The sequence below is a fragment of the Taeniopygia guttata genome, chromosome 2 (genome assembly GCF_048771995.1).
Source record: "Taeniopygia guttata chromosome 2, bTaeGut7.mat, whole genome shotgun sequence".
Classification (NCBI taxonomy): Eukaryota; Metazoa; Chordata; class Aves; order Passeriformes; family Estrildidae; genus Taeniopygia; species Taeniopygia guttata.
The window spans coordinates 25,708,506-25,716,097 of record NC_133026.1 but is presented as its reverse complement, the minus strand read 5'-3'; positions in this window follow the sequence as shown (position 1 = coordinate 25,716,097).

Here is a 7,592-nt window from a genome sequence, read left to right as displayed (position 1 = left end):
TTCCCATATCTCTATCTAAGAACCTCTTAATTTCAAAAATTATAATAATTCAAAGGGAGGGGGTTTATATTTTCCATTTCAAGGAAGGCTCCTACCTTCCTTAGCAAACACTTGTCTTTTCAAACCAAAACAATATGTAATTGGTATCTAATAAATCTGTGATGAAACTGATTGCCTTCTGTAGAAAGCTTTCTACAAGCCAGTGGTTGTTAAGGAATAATGTTTTCTTAACATTTTGTTTAATTTTAAATAGTCTTATATTGAGACCATTTATTGTTTTTACAGGTCACTAGCAAGACCATGAAAATATGTATTTTATAAGTAACTTCCATGTATTTTGACTGAAAGCTACTTTTGTGTTTTCTTTTCACTCTTATTTGATCAGACAGCCAGATTAAATTTAATGCCTTACTTGTTTAATATTATTTATAAAAGATCTCACTAACTTGACTATTCAGATTTAGTAAGGCATTATTCTCTAAGAAATCTATTATCCATTCTGTGCCCACTTATGAACCCACACATTGTAGTTGCAGGCACACTGGACCAGATCAAGTTTGAGAATTACACATACCAACCCTAATTTCTTGAACAGAAGAAAGGCCTTTAGAAAAGTGAATGGAGTTTCAATTTACCACCACACCTTTACCCACCTGACTTGGGGCATGCTTTTCCCAGAAATTTTCACCTGACAGGATTCCAGCAATTTTCCACCAGTTCCAGAAAAGGCAATAATATGCTAAAGAAGATGCCCTTCCAAAGCTCAAGAGACTGTATAAAAATGGACCCCTTAGAACTGAGCCTCGGAGACCCACGGGGACTTTGGTGTGATAGCAGCCAAGTCCTGACACTGATCGCCTGGCTCAGAGTCAAATCGCTTGTGGCCTTCCTTTTTACAAATGCATACTTTGATCATTTAATAAATTTCTTTAATTATTAAATTGGAGCATTCATTTATAGCAGGGCAGGACACACCAACTTGGTGGGGTGTCCTGGAACAGTCAGAACCATATACAGAGCTGTAAAACTAAATTATTTCCTCTAGTAAGATTACTGTGTGAGCTAAAGTGTATCTAAATATAATAAAGAATTATGAGTGTATCACCACACCTTCCTTTTACCAATAAGAACACCAGCTGCCTGAAAGTCTGACATCCTGTTATGACAAGGAACTTTACCCACTGTATTTCTTGCACAAACAATAGTGGAATTGCCAGAAGTGAAATAATTCACATTACTGATCACTGAAGTTATAAGTTCTGTCTTCATTTAAACAATTGTACAATCTCTATGCTGCTGTTCCTGCTAACCAGATCTCCTTGCTACAAATAATTGACTTAAAACAAGCCATTGTGAACTTCCAGATTGGTATTTGGTGTAGATTAGTATTCAGTGTGTGCCAAAAATTCAGGCTGTACATTTCAAGTGGCAGAATAAGGAATTAATCACCATACCTTGATAAAAATGTGAAATTCAAAAGAACACTTCTAAAAAGTTTGAAGTAAAGGGAAGTTTTTTTATCAAAATAAAAAATATTAAATATCTTTGTATTTTCATTGGAAATACCAGACAAAATGTAATGGGCTCTCATTCTGGAGACTCTGCAAGAAAAACACTTGTCAAAATGTTTCTATCCTGCTAACAGACCTGCCCCATAGCCGACTTCAAAACAGTCCACAGATGTCTTTCTAAAGATGAAACAGTGCCAGGGACCATTCTTTGACAGAGATATTTTACAGTTTTTCAGTTCAAAGTAAATTGAAAGCTGTGTTGTTGCCCATCAGAATGAGATTTTTGTATCATGAAATGGAGAAAATGACACTCATTTTCAGTGCTGTGGAACATGATGGGCAGGCATACAGAACCACTGACTGGTTAAGAAGTCTGCTGGGATTCTTCTGTATGGACCCAAACCTCAGCCTTGACCATATTGTTCTTTAGAAGTAATTCTTGGCAACAGTTACTTCATTACCTTTCCCAGAGATTTTATCAAGGAAATACTACCTGGCAGGGACATATATCATGCCAATGAAGGTGTTAATAATTAGCCTCCCATACTTTATTTTCTGGCTCTAACTTATTTCTACAAATAGCCTTGTAAACCTTTAAGCACTTAAGAAAAATATGTGTCTCTCTTAATTCTTGTTGCTAATACATTTTTGTGTAGATAAGTGTTTTTCCATTTACTTTACATATGCACACAACTTAAAAGTTAGACAGGACAAGTGCAAATATTTTATCTGTCAAATCCTGCAGTAGACATAAAGTAATACATTCTCTGATAATAAAAACTGTAATAAGAGATAAATTTCAGAGCAGACTGAGGAGCAGCCAACTCTTGCAGATAGATCCTTTCATTTGCCCATCTGGTACCTGGCAAAAGTAAAGAGATTCTGAGGGTTACTGTTAACTAAAACAAGATTCAATATGTAATGCTGCTATAAAGTATACAATTCTTATATAATTGTATGTCTATGTGAATTGACAGAAGATTTTAATTGGCTCAGGTTTCTTTACTTTGGGAAAAAAAGCTTAATAAAAATGTTGGCATTAATACTAGAAAACACATTCTTATCTGGCATCCACAATAAGAGATGAGATATTGTTCAGTAAGAATTAGAATGCAGAACTAACTCTTCTTTGCAGTCATTCACTATTTAGTTATTTTAATCCTTTTAAATGGATACTGCATTTGAGCTGCTTTAGGATTGGTTTTCTTTGCTTTTGAATCAGGAGACTTCTCTTTCGTCTCTTTATATGTAAAAAGACAAGGCTATTTTTATGAAGTCTGGTGTTAGTTTCTAGCTATGGAAGAACTGGGAGGAGAGACTTCAGATTTTACTGTTTATATGACAGCAGTGACAACAACAGAAGTTTACTTCTGTACAGAATTCAGAATCATTTCCTAGTAAAAAGTGAGTGCAAGTAGCTATAGAAATTATATAATCTTTGAAGACTTCAGTGCTAGTGATTTAATACAATAAGTAAGACATACCGTGTCTTAGTAAGTGAACTTAGAGAAGTGAACTCTCTTTTAGTGTGTGCTTCTGTGAGACAATGGGAGGAAATTGCTTTCATTATTAATTTTTTTTCTTTTACAGAAATAACTTACTTAGCGTTTGTGGTAGTGGAGCTATTTATTTTCTACACTGCAAAGCCTACATCAACCAGTCGAATTATTTCACTGCAGACCTTTGTTGTATTTGTTCTACACCTCTGTTTCTGGTAACACTAGTACTAGGATGGCAATGACTTCTTATTTTGAGGTAATAGCTCGACCTAGTGATAAGGAAGAGCTCCTACACTCAGATTTTAGAATAGTTTCTCAATCTTTTATAAACCAAATACCATCTAACTTTCTTTAAAAAAAAAATCATGCAATGTCCAATAACTGTTATAATTCTTCCTCTGTTGTTCTTAACTGTACTTCAGAGAACATAATTGTGCTTTTTAAGCACATTTTACAGAACCCTTTTTTTGTCTTCCAGAAACAAATCACAACATCAAATATACTTTAAAAGACTAAAGCAGCACAATGGAGGGTACAAAATAACTTTTAATTGAAATTATGGCCATTAATTCCAGCTGAAAAAATACATATCAGTGTGTTCTAAAACTCAATTATATATGTTCAAGTATGAATTTAGCTGTTACAGTTTTATAACAGCTAACCATCTCTTACAGCTGAATATTAGCTGTATTCTAGGTGAAAAGAAATCTTGTTTGTATTAAACAACACATCTATTGAAAGGGGCAAAATTTCACTATGGGTGAATTACAATGAAAAAGTGAACTGAAGATTGTAATTTGCAGTTAATCCTGCTGTATTGACTACAAGAGTTAGTTTAAATGCTAATTCAGCTGACACCTAATCTTTACTACTATATGAAAAAGAGCCAGAATTTGAATTAGTTCTACCATTGTGGTTCTAAGAACTCTAGAGAATTATGCTGGTTTATGTTGCAGAGTCAATATCAGACAGCTATTTTTGCTTTTGTATTCTGTAAGTGGTTAAAAAAGCACATATATATTGCTTTGGTTTTGTGGTTTGTTCCTGTCTCCCCCTCCCCAGGAAGAGAATAAATTACACAGGATTCCTTCTCATTAGCCAAGACCACTATTGAGTTAAAGTCAGCAATGTTTCATTCCTCTGTGGTCCTGGCCTGGACAATAGAGCCATTGGTGTGCCATATGCCATGCCTGACATGTGCACTGTATGGCCAACAGCTCTTTCAACAACCCTTTCTTGTCTGTGCTAAGAAACACGGGGGATGATGGAAGGGCTGGGATGTTAAAAAAAGGATGCAGCAGTGGTGAAAAATGCTTAGTCTTTTGTGCAGGCAATAACAAATCACCTTACTTTGTGTTCTCTCTTGCTGCTGCACTAGCTGTGCCTTCCTAGTATTTTACTGAAGTCCTGAATGCCCGGGCTCTAGAGATTTTCTTTCAAAACTCAGCAGTGCTGCAACCTCTAAGTCCGAGGTCAGAGCAAGTCTTATTTGTTTTGAAGCTTAACATAATTAAGCAGGAAGAAAAGAAAAAGGATTAAGTAAGAAAGACTATAGTGATAGGAACTCCCAGTGGGAGAGACAGCTACTTTTTGTACTATGATAAAAAGATTTTGTCTGAAGGAGAGACAAGTAGAGACTGTATGTCTTTTAAATGTCTTTGAAAAGAGCAGACAAGAAAAAATGGAAAAATAAATAAATTCAAAATTATAGGAACAAAGAGCTCAGTTAGGTCAACAAGTTATTTAAAAGCTGCAAGCTTGCTGGCAGGTGATATAGTCTCTCTGGGTAAAAGCCGGACTAAATAATACAAATGGGAGCCTACCTTATTTCAAGCTATGGATCTTCAAACAGCTTTTGAATTTGACAGTTTCTCTTTTCATTTTTTTCTCTACTCAGGAATTAAAGTATGGCTCTGCCTGAGATTTTGAGTGCAAGCATTCAAACTTTAAGAGCACATACTGTTACTATCTCTTGGGGAAGGAAAATCAATATTGACAAAGGCCTTTGCTCCCTGCACGTGCATATCTTTGACACAGAAACACGCATTTCAGATTTGGGTGTGTTAGCAGAACGCCCGTCACTACAACTATTGATGGGTGAATGTAGGTGCGTCCAACAAACCTCTAAATTTAAAAGATAGCCGGATAGGAGATACATTGTTTATGTCAACCCATGTGAGTGGGGAGGAGGAACTGATTTCCACCTTTCCCTGGGCCCTGCCCACCTCTGATCTCTCTTTACAATGGGCTGCCGTGCCATCCGTGGTATATGGATCTTTCTATGCTGCTCCATTAGGAGGAGCAACCTTCTGCTTTCAAGATAAGTCCCTGTCCTAGAAAACATTCAATCACTGAATGCTTAAAAACAGTTTGAGGCATCTGGAAACCTGGAATTGCCTATTCCCATACCTCCATTATTACATGAGTTAGGAGAAGGAAAAGACAAGTCTTGCTATTACAATTTGGGATGTGTTCAAGGCCAGATCGAGAGCAGTTGGTCCAAGTAGTTGGTCCAAGCTAAAAATGGATACTGGTTGCAAAGGGAGCCGTAGAAGTGTAGACAAGATACATTTCCTTCCCACAGGCAAAATCTTCAATTTTTCAAAAACAGAAATTGTTTCAGCATTTTCTTTATTATCCTTCAAAATGTTGGTGATGAAGCATTTTAAACAGTCCATGACTAAGTAGGTGGCCTGGTAGGGTGCAGAATGCCTCTTCTCTAGTAATTTCTGTGCAAAGAGCTGGTGTAAGGCTGTGCTGAGACACACAAATAGAATTTCTGGTATTTTACAGTCCTGCCCATTTTAATGACCTGGTCCATGAATCCACTTGTGGCAACTTTCACCATCAGCAAAGGGTGTTGAATTCCTGCCTGAGAAACTCCAGAGAATGTGCAATGGATGCTGGCAGAAAATGCAAAATCTTTCTCTAATATTGGAGTCTTGCCATTGTTTTCCACTTCAGATCTTGTTTTCTTGCACAGCTCCAGTGAGAGCAAAGGATGGGACTAGAGAGCTGGGAGAGGCACTATCACAAAATCAGCTGAAATGTGTTCTCTCCTGCAAAAAGCCCTCTCATGAGGGCTATCTTCAGGAGACTATGCCCTGTAAAAACCCCTGTACCACAGGCTGTTAATTTGTTAGTCATTGCTGTTAAAGCAAAAAGACCTTCACCATCTGCCTTTGTTAATCACAGCCTCCACTTCTCCCATTCCCTCTTTCTCCTGTCCAAACACATTTCATTTGTCTCACAGAACTTAGATATTTTCAGTCTTCCAAGCATGCTGGTGGCACCATATTCAACAGAAGCACCAAAGCTACTCATCTTTAATGGAACAAAATAAGGAGCGGAGACTTCATTTATGAGCAATGCTCAGCTGAGAACAGTGACCAGTTCAGTGTGAGACATGAAGCTGCACCAGCTTGTTCTACATTATATTCACTTATCTGCTAGCTTTGGGTTAACTGTTAACTTTGACCTTTTATTTACTCATTTATTTCTTGCCTTCAGAGAAACCTCTTAGCCTTTCATCTCAGCTGATTAGAAACAGAACTAAGACAAGCACTTCCCAATTCATTAATCAAGACCTTTCTTACAAGGTTTTTCAGCCATTATTAAATGGTTTTATTCTGTGGCTAAGCGGTAATTCTCAGATACATATCACAAAGCAGAAAGTCTCCTAGCAACTAATGGCACCCAATATTTACATGCACACCTGTTCTCTCAACCCAGCTAGAAGCAATGTAAATTTCTTTCAACAAAAAAGGTAAAGAAAAATCAACTTTAGAGGAGTAGAGTGGAAAAGACAATGCTTTGGAGAAAATATTACACATGATGTCTGCAGGAATGAGAAAAGTGAGACAGGAGATGGGCCTTGAGAAGAACACGGGTGAGAGACTGAGGTGTAATTACACCTAGTGCTGTCTACAGATATGTTGAAAGAAAATACTAGATATTGAAGAATGAGTCTTAATATAAACAGACTATAATGGGCTACTTGACAATAGCAGAAAAAAAGCCAGGGACATACCAGTTTTTTGTTGCACTTTTATAACTACCAAACACTAACATTGCTGGTATTTAAAAACAGACCGTGTGTAGTATTTCTTCCAATAGCCCCATATATAACACCATCAACTTCATTAAAATTGGGCATTAAACATGCAAGACAGTTAAATGCAGCAGTTATCCCCAGTTTTTAGAAGTGATAGTAAAGGGTAGGATAAATTACCCAGTGCACCCTAAGGATGTAGGCCTTAATGAGGACTTGGGAAGTTTTGCTCTACCCTGGCTGTGCCTATCCAGCCTTACCAAGCCACTTTCTGCAAGTCACTTCTCAGTCCCCTTGCTTCTGTTTCTCCATTAAAAGATTTTTATTGTACCAAATAAAAATAAGTTTGTGAATATCATAAAGCACTTTATGAGATATAGCTATGAACCAGGAATTCATTACTTAGGAACCATCAATGAAAGTGCCCAGACAACAATTTGAGCCTAAGCAGACCCATCAAAAAAATCTCTTCTGCGTGGAGAAAAGAAGTAAAGATATAAAGAAAGGCTGCTTACAAAAGCTTCTGACAAG